The sequence below is a fragment of the Hippopotamus amphibius genome, chromosome 6, assembly GCF_030028045.1.
Source record: "Hippopotamus amphibius kiboko isolate mHipAmp2 chromosome 6, mHipAmp2.hap2, whole genome shotgun sequence".
Lineage (NCBI taxonomy): Eukaryota > Metazoa > Chordata > Mammalia > Artiodactyla > Hippopotamidae > Hippopotamus > Hippopotamus amphibius.
This window is the reverse complement of record NC_080191.1, coordinates 171,503,169-171,516,948: the sequence shown is the minus strand read 5'-3', so window position 1 is coordinate 171,516,948 and position 13,780 is coordinate 171,503,169. Positions and strand designations below refer to the sequence as shown.

At 35.2% G+C, this 13,780-nt stretch overlaps 1 protein-coding gene across 14 annotated transcripts in view; it reads right to left on the bottom strand.

Annotated features, from left to right (window-relative positions):
• The window catches only part of ZNF148 (zinc finger protein 148), a 122,939-nt gene that overhangs the window by 92,594 nt on the left and 16,565 nt on the right, over positions 1-13,780 (bottom strand). For 5 of the 14 annotated variants that reach the window (XM_057739968.1, XM_057739967.1, XM_057739969.1 and 2 more), the window contains 2 exons: positions 2,575-2,734; positions 649-729 (listed from right to left, as the gene is read on the bottom strand). The exons of 5 other annotated variants lie outside the window; for them this stretch is intronic. The gene's annotated coding sequence lies outside the window, so the exon portion shown is untranslated. Of the gene's footprint in view, positions 1-648; positions 730-2,574; positions 2,735-8,077; positions 8,097-13,780 lie in introns of those variants that run through there. 4 more of the 14 variants (XM_057739971.1, XM_057739975.1, XM_057739974.1 and 1 more) reach the window with 2 other exon arrangements.

The following is a 13,780-nucleotide window of genomic DNA, read 5'->3' as shown; positions in this document are numbered from 1 at the left end:
TATAACATTCTCTATTGCTTAAGTATATATTCCTCTTATAATAAACCTGGGTAAGAAGTGAGACATGTTAAATGAAATCTTAAACTATGGACACTAAAACTGCTAGTATTTTCACATCTTTGCTTTAGAAGAATCCTGAAAACAAACTTTATCAGAATCTTAAAATTTTTATGATCATTAATAATGACACGAGACTATGCACCACTGGCAAACACGTAAATACCCTGAAAACTGTCAAATATTTAATTTCCTTTCACTTTGTTTGAAAGATAAAAGCACAGCTCTAATATATGTACCAACACAGCCCAACAAGACAGGAGAGGATTATGGGTCTTTCTAAAATAAGGGAACCTCAGCCTAAAAAAGAGTAATGCAAGTAATCTTGTTAAGTGAGAAATGATAACGGTCTTTATCCTATAGCACTAATAACATTATTCTTTCCAATGTATAGATGTTTATATCTGTATACAGTGAAATCATGCTATGTACATGTAATATTCATGCCATATATAAGGATAAAAGAAAAAGGGATTGTCCGCTAAACGGAGAGTACTACCCAACAGCTGTGATAGGTGTGTTCATGTTCAAGTATATGGGCATCTATCACAGGTAAAAAATTAAAGGTTGAGTAAAACAGTGTTGGATTACCTCTACAAAATAGGTCAGGCAAATGCCCATCCTGCCAGATCACTTGGCCGAATTTCCAAGCTGTTGATTCCTCCCTCTATCCTATAAAAGTACAAAAATACAGGTTATCCCTCCCCCAAAAAATCGGATTACACATATTCTTAAAGTCAGGTAAAATAGTTATATCAAAATGTGCTAAATCTGACAAAATTATTTCCATGGTAGATACTATTGGATTAAATAAATTCACTTAGAACACTTAGTTCAACCGTATTGACCCACTAGTGCTGAATGATATCATGAAGAAACGACCCAGACACTAACTGGACTTTCTCAAATTTAACTTCTAGCCGAGGATTAGGATTTCTTTAAAATCAGGGCAATAAACTAAATAAAATGCATTTCACGAAAATCATATGTTGATATTCTCAATTACTCAAATAGTATTATTTCCTGATAAAATCCCATAGTAACATTTCCCTGAGCTGAAAAGTCTAATTATATTAAGAATATAGTTTTTCAAAATACAAAAATGTTAAGTATTTAAAATTTTCAAGGCAAAGGTATTTAATAATGTTAAAATGATCCATAAATTTTTTTAAATTTTATTTATTTATTTATTATTTGGGGGGGGTACACCAAGTTCAATCATCTGTTTTTATACACATATCCCCACATAAATGTTTTTAAATGTCATGCTATAATCAATCTTTTAGCAGCGACTAATACAGAAAATTAACACTCTATGTTGGTACTGCATTGATATTGGATATATATCATTTTATTCCTGCTACTGGGATATGTTTTCCTGGTATATGAAATGCAAGTAATGAGGACTGAAAGCTGAAATTTTATTAGAAACAAAGAATATGCCAAATGCAACTTTTATTCAGAAATATAAAGCATCTTATACAATAGCCCAAACATTTTTAGGACTCAATAAGTATCTTGCAAATAAATAAAAGCTATAAATATAAAAGCAGAACAATTAAAGAAACTCTAAATCTTCAGAAAATAACCAAATATATTAATTCAAAGCTGTGTTTACCCAATGTTATCAAGGGATTACAAATATTACAGCATTTCTGATAATTCAGCAGTTTCTAGTCCTTAGCCAGTCAGTAGCTTTGTTGCTAAACTAGTTATGAACAAAAAATCTATTTAAAGTAATTTGTTTCTACTAAGCTCTTACTTGCCTGCCTCAAAGCTTTGTTCCCAAGCATTCAAGAGTATATATGCCATTCCTCTCAACTACCTAAAACTACTTTTAAATATATATTTTCTACAGCATTAGTATCAAAAAGATAATAAAAGCCATAAAACTGTATTACTGTGGTAGGCATTATTAAAAATAGGCAAAGTAAAAACAAAACTATATCTCCGCTACATTGCTATTCACCATTCTACATTCTTTAGCATATTCAACTTTTAGAATTTCTAACACAGGAATAAAGCTGAACAGAAAAGGCATGGTAAAGTCTATATATGGGAATAAAAATGCCTTCAAATTAGAAACTTTGGTATTACGAGTCTTTTAAAGTTGACTGGATATGTCTAGTCCACAATTAAGACATTACTACTTATGTCGTCACATAATAATGGTAACATATACAGCTGGACAAATGTTTTCGCAATGTATTATATTCTGTTGAAAACATTTTCACAAAAAGCCTATTCACCTTCTTGCATCACTTTTTATTGAAAGCCCTAAATTAAGGCTGTCACACATCAAAGACTATAACGAGATATGTTAAAAGAGAAGGAAACAAAAATAAATAGTGAAGCAAGAAGGAAAAGGAAACATGCCTCACTCGCACATACACACATCCTCCAAATGTACTAAATAAATATAACCTCAAAGTCTGAATCTATAAATAGGAATTTTGGAGTGTCCTTCCCGTCACAACCTTCACCCTACCATGGAAACCTACAATTCCCCCAACTCACCTGCCACACAGTCTCTGTCTCTGGAAACCTAATTCATTTAACATCATCCACCAATTTCAGTTGTCCTTCCAATTTTCTATCCCTCTTTCTCCTCTACCACCCCTCTCCATCAAGAATGAGGAAAAGAAAAGAGTCTACCAGGCTGGAAACTTTTAAGACCCTGTAAGTACAAACAGAAAGGTATAAAGTTACTTGGACAACCACCCAATGGTCAGCTAAGATCTTCCTCTTTCCCTGCCCCACTCTTCCCCTACTTCAGAGTTAGTGAATATTCCTGCTTAGCAATTCCCCTGATTTAAGATTTTGCTGGCTAATTATTCCCTGATTATAATCACTTGTGCAGGTATAATCACATTAAGACAAAATACACATTAAGAAAGAAGATAAATGAAAGATTTTGCAGGGACCATCAGCTACTACCCTTCCATTATTCAGCTCTGATAGACTGGCAGGATTTCAACATACGTATCAGCAGGTGGTCTGATTCATTATTCAGGCCAACATTCTTGTCATTAACTGAATCAACATTTTTGATCACCTGATATGTATATGCAACACTTCCTAAGAGTCCTAAGACATGAGTAAAATACCATGGTCTCTGCCCAAAGGAGTTCATAATCTAGCAAGGATGGTAAACATACAAGAAATAATGTCAGTGATGATCATGTAATGTGTTAAGTGCTATAATTGAAGTTCAAGCAATTTATCATAAGAAAATCAAAGCAGGGATCAATTAATTCTTCCTCTGTTACCAAAAGAAAAGGAAGAAGTGACGTTTTAATGTTGGCTCCACATTTAAGAATACAATGGATACTATATGCTTTGGACTTTGCTCAGTAGTGTTCCTAGGCCTTTGCCGATAATAACTCACTTAATACAAAAAACAAACCTATGAGGTTGGTGCTAATATCATTCACATTTTACAGAAGAAAAAACTTCAGTTCAGTAATTCACCAAAGGTTATAAAACTAGTAAGTGGCAGAACCGAAGTCTTTATAATGGTCTATCAGGCCCTCCACAATCTACTGCACTATCCCCTCCTCCTCCTCCTCATCGCTTACTACAACTACCACCACCATCACCACGGTTTTAAGAATCTCAAAGGAAAAATGCTTGAAGTCCTTTAGCATCTTTTAATTAGATCATATTTGAAAGTAATTAGTCAAGTTCTACTTTTACATTAGCTTTACTTTTGTGATTTAATGATGCTTTCTGAACAATGTTTTAAAAAAGTAAAGGAAAAAAGTTTGTTCTAGGCAAGAGATGTCTATGAATGTTAGAATTTCTACACAGTAACAAAGTAAACATGTGTTCTTTTAATTTACACTACCTGCTTTGAAAATTAAAGTTGTCACAACTCAGAGTGTACTTCTCACGACCAGATCTATCCTAAAGAGGAATGAAAGCTCCCAAAATTCAAACCAACCACCCCAGAAACTGCCCTAACCAGGTCTTTCTAGAATGATTTTCCATTTCTATCTTCGCCAAAAATTAAGCCAAAATCTTATAAATTTCACAATCAATGTAGTTAATCCACTTGGATAAGAAAGAAAATCCTACAAAGGGGTAAGCAAATTCTTAAACAGCTGGCCAAAGTGAGTAAAATAAAAGCACCAACTGAAAATGTTCACCTGCCCTTGACCTTTTCAAATCATCTAACCAGTAAACATTTGTCAAATAAGACACCAAGTCTCTACCCATGTTACAAAACACAACAGTAAGCATTTTTAGAAAATCCTTAGACTATAAACCACTAAAGAGACAAACCTAACCTTTAAACCCAAGTCACCTGCTGAGGAAAGGCACCTCCCCAAAAGCCAGGCCTGTCCCAGAGGGGATGATAAAACATCAAGCAACTATGTAACCCTTCCCCAAATTCACCAACAGAAAGCAGTTTTTAAGAATAGTAAACTGCTAAACTCAAGGAAAAGCTGCTTTATTTTACACGAATTTTTACTGTATACATATCAATTTTGAAAATAATCATAAAATATTTTGCACTATGATGATCAAGATCACAGGTCAATTTTCAAATGATCTCCTCAAAGATGCTGTAAGCACGCTCTGACAAAGTACTTCCCTCTGACAAAGTACTTCCCTCTGACAAAGTACTTCCCAGTGTACAAAGTGCCTTCACAAGTCACCTTTCACATGATACCCCTACACACACAATTTCACCTAGACAGGTATTATTATTTGCCTCCATTCTATAGATGATGAAACTGCGGTTCCAGAGGTTAAGTACCCACGGTTACACAACACCTAACTGCCATGGCAAAGACTTCAACCAGACCCTCTGCCGCCAAATAAATGTCTACTTTAACACAGCACAATAGGAAAGGTCATTCCCAAGTTAAAATATTGATATATTTAATATTACTCGTAACAATATTTTGAGAGTCAAAAATAAACATCTCTTAAGTAAGGATAAGATAAAGTTAAATTAAAATGCTAACTACAATAATAGTTACCATGTAAATAAACAAAAAATTAAATTCATCTGATTTTCACAACACAAAAATTATCCTACTGTAATAACTAAGGGAGCCCTAGAAAAGATTATAGAAATACCCATTTGAAAATTAAAGTTTAACTATTTGAATTTTATTTTTAAGTGTCAATTCTTCATGAATAAAAACATGTTAAAATATTATTAAAAACCAAAAATAACAGGAGGGAACCGGAATTATTACTTCTAATATGAAATATAATTACTCTCTTTTAAAAACATGTAAATGGTCCATTAAAAAGTCAGTTCATCTTCCGACAATTTTACCTTATTCAATACTAGAGTCACACATTCTTATCTCCTCTGTCTAGAACACATGCCCAGAATTACATAAAACACTAGACACAATGTAGAGGTGTGCCCACACATAAAAGAAATGGTTTTTAATCTGATTAAAAATTTAAGATTTGCCATTAGAGTCACTCTGAGAATACCTCAAGAAGTGGCTGCAAAGGAGACCAGTGATTTCTCTATAACTGCAGTAACTATATTAGTTTGAACAATTCAGGAAATACGTTTGTGAGATTTTTTAAAATAGTAATAGTTGGGACTTCCCTGGCAGTCCAGTGGTTAAGACTCTGCACTTCCACTGCAGGGGGACACGATTCCATGCCTGGTCGGGGAACTAAGATCCTGCACGCCGTGTGGGGCAGCCAAATAAATAAATAAATAGTAGTAGCTGATTTAACAAGTTAACTCATCATTCAGAAACACTAGCTTCTACTAATGTAGAATGGACATTTTCTCATTTGTGGCCAACTTATTCTCAATTAGAAAACTAGCGAATGTAAAAAGCAGGACATTTTATCTTATCTTTTCCTTTTCAATCTAGGAGTTAGAAACAGATTAAACTGGCTACACAAGATTTTCTGTATTTGTTTTGAAAAATGTCTGCTAATATGAAAATACTACTACATATTGGAATTATTAAACACCTTAAATACAAATAATCCATAAAATAAACACATCTGTGAAGAAAATACCCAGAATTCACAATTTCATTTTAACTATATTACAAAATTCTGTTTATGTGATAGATGCCTAGTAAAATAGCATGCATCTATTCCCTGGCACCCACTTGAACTGATTATGACTGACCTTCCAAAAACTTCCTAGGAGTCCAATACTGTAGTTTATAATCGAAGCAAACATTTACATTGTGCTTAAAAGTTCATAAAGCACATGGCCATAAACCATTATTTTCAAAGGTGAAATAACCTGCTGGGTGGAGATGATGCAGGTTCACAAAAATTAAGGAATTTGAATACTTCCGGTCCAGGTAAGATGCCAAAACTCTCTTTTTCCCTAGCCTCTCCTCACTAAACACAAATATAAACCTTGGGAATAACACAAGAGACGACCAAAAGAAAACTACAAAAACTGGTAAGAAGGCAGCTAACCAGTTTGGCACTCCAGGACTACAGAAACAGAAAAGCAGCAGGCTGTTTCACGTCCCCAGACCCAATGGAAAAAGGCAACCCAGACTGGCATTTCCCGACCACCAATTCAGCAACAGAACATAGACCAGATAGTCACACTCCTTCCCCAAACTAAACACAAGTCCCTCTGCAATACTAAACAAGGGAGATCAACTGGGAAGCCCAGTCAACAACAAAGACCAGACAGAGGAAGCAACTCTTCCTTCCCCACATGACCTGAAACTCCTGTCTTCCACCTAGAGATACAGAGGCAAGTGGGCAAAACTCAGGGACCAAGCCAGTGCAAGCATCTCAGTTTGGGCCAAGACTCTCCTCCCTCACCCAGAGACACGGGGACAGGGAAGAATTGGGAGTTCGGGATGGGTACCAGTAGGAGGATCTCACTACAATCCTCTCCCACCTAGAGACACCCAGAAGCCTGGTAGGAGAAAATGCCTTCTATTCTCTCAGGCAGCATCAGCAAGGACCAGTGGAAGCCCCAACAGCATCAGATAAACCAAGCCAACCACAAAGGCTCTGAAAATTAAACTGCCATTAGAACCAACGCCCACAAAAGTGGGCCAAGACCTGTACACTAAACCTCAAAAGGGTGACTGCATGCCAAAATAAAAAACGTAAATAGAGCCCAAAGCTTCCTAACACAATATATAATGCAGAAAATGACAGAAGAAAATCCCAACATGAGTGAGAAAAGATAATCAACCAAAGGCAATACAGAGATGAGTCAGATGTGGAATTATTTGGAAAGGTTTAAAGCACCATAATAAAATGTCTCAGCAATCAATTATAAATTCTCCTGAAACAAGTGAAAAAAAAAAAAAAGAAAATCTCAGCAAAGAAACAGAAGTTATAAAAAGAAGCAGAAGAAAATTACAAAACTAAAAAATACTATAACATAAAACTTTAAAACTTGCTGGATAGGCTCAATACAACCATGGAGATAATAGGGAAAAGAATCACTGAATTTGAGGACAAAAAAATAGAATTAACCAATTTGAAAAAACAGAAAAAAAGACTGAAAAAAACAAAAAACCAAAAACTAACAGAGTCTTAGGGATCTGTTGGCCAATAACAAAAGATCCAACATTCTTATCACTGGAGTCCCAGAAAGAGAGGAGAAAGAGAGACAGGCTGAAATAGCATTTAAAGAAAAGATGGCTAAAAACTTCTCAAATGTGACAAATACAAACTTTCAGATCCAAAAAAACTGAGCAAACACAAAACAGGATAAACCCAAAGAAATTTGCACCAGGACACATCATAATTAAATGTTCAAAAACTAAAAACAAAGAAAAAACTCTGAAGGCAGCCAGACAAAATAACATATTACCTATAATGGAACAACAACTGAACTGACACCAGATTTCTCATTTCAACCATAGAGCCCAAAAAAAGTGCAGAATGTATTTTGAATGTTAGGGGAAAAAAAGAACTGCCAACCAAGAATTCTATATCCAGTGAAACTACTCTTCAGTAATGTCTTCGTCTATTCAGGCTGCCATAACAAAATACCACAAAATGGGTGGCTTATAAACAACAGAAATTTACTTCTCACAGTTCTGAGGGCTGAAAGTCCAAGATCGGGGTGCCAACATGGTCAGGTGAGAGCCCTCTTCCAGATCTTGGACTTCTCTCTGTATTTTTACATGGCAGAGAAGGGGCAAGTGAGCTTTCTTGGGGACCTCTTCTGTAACAGCACTAATCCCATTCATGAGGACTCTCCCGGGTGACATAACAACCTCCCAAAGGACCCAACTCCCAATACCATCACACTGGGCATTAGGATTTCAACATTTACATTTTAGGGGAATTCAGTCAGACCACAGCAAGGAACAAAGGGGAAAAATTTTAAAGCATTCTCAAAAGAGGAAAACCGAAAAGAATATTGTCACTAGCTACCCATAAAGACTGGCTGAAGAAAAATTTCCAAACGAGAAAAAGAACAGAAATATAGATACATACAACAGAATATCTTTTCCATCATTAGTTTTCTAGATCATACTTAATGACAGAAACAAAATTATACTACTATTGATAATTAGAACAATTATAAAGTCAAGAAGGTAAAAAGGTAAAAGAGAAGTAAAGTGTCCACACTTCAGCTGAAGTAGTAAAATACTGATACCAGGAGGCTGCTGTTAGTCCCATACACATTAGGTAATAACTACAACAACGACTGTGAAAACTATACCAAGACAGACTCAAAAACATTATAAATAAATCTTTTACAAAGTATGAAAGACAGCATCCTAAAAAATGTTCTAGCAATCTGCAGAAAGGCAAGAAAAGAAAAACAAAAAAATGAAAATCAGATAAAATAAACATAAAACAAACAATAAAATGACAAATTTAAGTGCTAATATTTATCAATAACTACCTTAAATGCAGATGATCTAAACAGACAAATCAAGAAAGACTGGCAGAGTAGATTTTTGAAATGGCCCACTATACACTGCTAACAAGAAGTTAAATAATATACATTGAAAGTAAAAAAAATGAAAAAGCTATGACAACTTTTCCCCACCGAGCAGAGAGGCTATTTTAATAACACAACCAACAAACACGGTCAGCTTGACATATATAGAATACTCCACCCAACACCAGAAGAATACATAATTCTTTTCAAGCACCCATGGAACATTCACAAAGACAGATCACATCCTGGGCCATAAAACAAACCTCAACAAATCTAAAAGAACTGAGACAATACAAGAGGTACATTCTCTGACAACAACAGACTCAAACTCGAAATCAGGAACAGAAAGACAACAGGAAAACTGCTGAACACAAAAGAATAAAGAACACTTTTTAAAAGTTCATGGGTCTCAAATATATGCAGTTTATTGCATGTCAATTATATCTCAATAAAAGTTCCTTCAAAAAGTTCATGGGTCAAAGAGGAAATCTCAAAGAAAAAATTTAAATACATACATAAAAATGAATGAAAACAAAAAATACGTGTCAAAATATGTGGGATGCAGCTAACGCAGTAGTTGGAAAGAAATTTATAGCACTAAATGCTTATATTAAAAAGGAAACACCTCAAATCAATAACCTAATTACTTACCACAAGAAACTTAAAAAAAAAAAAGCAAAATATAAACCCAAATCAAGCAGTAGAACGGAAACAATGAAGAGCAAAAATCAATGAAATTAAAAATAGGAAAATAGAGAAAATCAATGAAGCAAAAATTTTACAAGCCTCTAACATGACTAACAAAAATAAAAAGAGAGAAGATAGAAATCACCAATATCAAGATTGGAACAGGGATATCACTACAATCTTGCAGCACTTAAAAAGATAATAAGGGAATACTACATAACAACTTTACACTTTTAAACTGGACACAAGAAATGGACCAATTTCTCAAAATCACACTACTGAAACTAAACCAAAATGAAAACAATAATCTAAATAGTTCTATAACCACTAAAGAAAAATGAATTCTTCATTGACAAAGAGGCAAAAATAATCCAGTGGAGGAAGGAGAGGCTTTTCAACAAATAGTGCTAGAACAATTGGACATCCAAATGCCAAAAAAAAGTCTAGACCTGAACCTCACAACCACATACAAAATTATTTCAAAATGGATGATGAATGTAAACATAAAACATAAAACTATACAATTTTTAGAATAAAAAAGAGGAGATCCTTCAAGACCTAAAGAAAAGGGTTTTGGGGCTTGGCACCAAAAGCATGTTCCATAAAAGAAAATAAACCAAACTTCACCAAAATCAAAAACCTGTTCCCTATGAAAAGATGCTCATCATTGCTAATCATTAGAGAAATGCAAATCAAAACTACAACGAGGTACCACCTCACACCAGTCAGAATGGCCGTCATTAAAAACTCTACAAATAATAAATGTTTGAGAGAGTGTGGAGAAAAGGGAACCCTCTTACACTGTTGGTGGGAATGTAAACTGCTGCAGCCACTATGGACAACAGCATGGAGTTTCCTCAAAAAATTAAAAAGAGTTGCATATGATCCAGCAATCTCACTCCTGGGCACATATCCAGATAAAACTATAATTCGAAAAGATTACATGCAACCCTATGTCCATAGCAGTACTGTTTACAATAGCCAAGACACAGAAGCAACCTAAATGTCCATGACAGAAAAATGGATAAAGAAGATGTGATATAGGAACTTTCCTGGTGGCTCAGCGGTTAAGAATCAGCCTGCCAGGGGCTTCCTAGGTGGCACAGTGGGTAAGAATCCACCTGCCAATGCAGGGGACATGGGTTCAATCCCTGCCCCAGGAAGATACCACATGCTGCGGAGCAACTAAGCCCATGCGCCACAGCTACTGAGCCTGTGCTCTAGAGCCCCTGAGCCACAACTATTGAGCCCATGTGCCGCAACTACTGAAGCCCACGCGCCTAGAGCCCATGCTCTGCAACAAGAGAGACCACTGCAATGAGAAGGCTGCGCACCACAACGAAGAGTAGCCCCCGCTCACCACAACCAGAGAAAGCCCGTGTGCAGCAACAAAGACCCAACACAGCCAATAAAATAAATACATAAATTTATTAAAAAAAAAAAGAATCAGCCTGCCAATGCAGGGGACACGGGTTCCATCCCTGGTCTGGGAAGATCCCACGTGCTGTGGAGCAACCAAGCCTGTGTGCCACAACTACTGAGCCTGTGCTCTAGAGCCCGCAAGCCACAACTACTGAGCCCGTGTGCCACAACTACTGAGCCCGTGTGCCACAACTACTGAAGCCTGCTCACCTAGAGCCCGTGCTCCGCAACAAGAGAAGCCACCGCAATGAGAAGCCAGCACACTGCAAGTAAAAGTAGCCCCCACTCTCCGCAACTAGAGAAAGCCCACACACAGCAATGAAGACCCAATGCAGCTGATAAATAAATTTATATATAAAAAAAAGATGTGGTATGTATACACAATGGAATACCACTCAGCCATAAAAAGAATGAAATGATGCCATCTACAGCAACATGGATGGACCTAGAGATGATCATACTAAGTGAAGTACGTCAGACAGAGAAAGACAAATACCATGATATCACTATATGTGGAATCTAAAATACAACACGAATGAACATATCTACTTAAAGAGACCCACGGACTTAGAGAACAGACTTGGGAGTGCCAAGGAGGAGTGACAGTGGGGAAGCAATGGATTGGGAGTTTGGGATTAGCAGATGCAAACCGGTATATGTAGGATGGATAAACAAGGTGCTACTGTCTAGCAGAGGGAACTATATTCAATATCCTCTGAAAAACCATAATGGAAAAAAATATGAAAAAAAAATATATATATATTTATGTATAACTGGGTTATTTTCCTATACAGCAGAAATTAACACAACACTTAAATCAACTATACTTCAATAAAAGTTTTTTTTTTAAGTGTGCCCTGTGAAAGACCTTCTTAAGATGTAGCTTATCCTAGCTACAGACTGAGAGAAAATGTCTGCAAACCATACATCTGACAAAGGTCTTGTATTCAGAATATATGAAGATCTCCCAAAGCTCAAAAGTAAAAAACAAATAAAATTTTTTTAAAATTCTGATTAAAAAATGAGCAAAAGACATGAAAAGACAACAAATAAATACATACAAAGATGTTTAATATCATTAGCCATTAGGAAATGCAAATTAAAACTACAGTAAGATATCACCATCCACCTATTACAACAGCTAAAATAAAAAACAGCAATAACAAATGCTGACAAGGATGCAGAAAATCTCTCATACACTGCTGATGGGAATGTAATATGGTATACCACCCTGAAAAAAAGTTTAGAAGTTTCTTATAAAACTAAATATGGCCTTGCCATTCAACCCAGGAAGCTCATTCTTGGGCATTTATTTTAGAGAACTGTACAAAAAATCCTGCACATGAATGTTCATAAGCACTTTATCATTAATAGCAAAAACTGAATATACCGAAAGTCCTTCAACAGGTGAATGGTTAAACAAATTATGTATTAATACACCACTGTAAGCCATTCTTGAAATGACAAAACTATAAAGATGGAAAACAGGTCACCAGGGAACAGGGAGGGGTTTGGGGGTAGGGTGCAAATACAAAGGGTAGCAAAAAGGATTTTCTTTGTGGTGATAGAATAGTTCTGTATCTTCTCTGTTGTGAAATTATATATAGGAGAAAATCATATAGAACTATAAACACACAAATGAATTAGGATTAAAAAATGGTGAGAAATGATTAAGTTCAGCAATTCAGATAACAGTAATGTACTAATGTCAATTTCCTAATTTTGATGTTTTATTAGAGCTTTATAAGATGTCACCATTTGGGGGGAAGCTGGGTAAAGGACACACAGGACTCTACTATTTTTGCAACTTCCTGTGAGTCTACAATTATTTCAAAATAAAGCTTTTTTTTAAAAATTATGTGAGATGGGAGATAGGCGATAAAAATACAGGTGAAACAAGACTTGTCCATTAATTGCTCTGTTGAGGCTAGGTCACTGATACATAGAGGTTCATAATACTACTGTATTTTTTATCTTCCTAAATTTTTCACAATAAGGGTTAACAAAAATATAAGATGCCATGTACCAAAATATTAACAGCAGCTTCTTCCAGTTAGTGATTTTACTCTTTTTGCTAATATGCATTTTAAATCTTTTCTATAAAATAAATTTCTTATATAAACAACTTTCGAAGAAATCTTTGCTCATATGGTCTTTTGTCCTACACGTTTTTCTCATTTTTAAAAAGTAGCACCACAGGAAAAAAATGTTAAACTTATAAAGAACTCCACTGATACTTCTTCCTCTGACAATACAGCACTTAATTTGAAATACCCAATTTAAATCTTAATATCCAATTTATATTTCACCCAATTACATTTCACCTAAAAGTTCCAATATCTTTTTCTAAAATTAACCGAAAGGATCTTGCTAGAATAGATTTACAATCAGCACAATAACTGACCATTATAGTGATCCTCAGAAAACAGAACAGATGACTAAGTTCAAGACATCCTGAGATGTTTTAACAATTCCAGTTGGGTTTGCATTTGCAATGTTGCCTACGGTATCACAATTAACTTCAAATTGTTTTGTTTTTAATTGTATGTGGTCTTTTTTAATTTTTCAAACGTTTTTTAAAAAAAGCAGATGCTGAAAAGTTCACAGTGGTTACAAAACCATGCTGAAGAATTCAACAATGTGCGAATCTTAAAAAGTAACAATAATTTAGTGAATACTGAGATTCTCATGATGCAATTTTTTAAACTTCAGCTCCATTATTTAAATTTATCA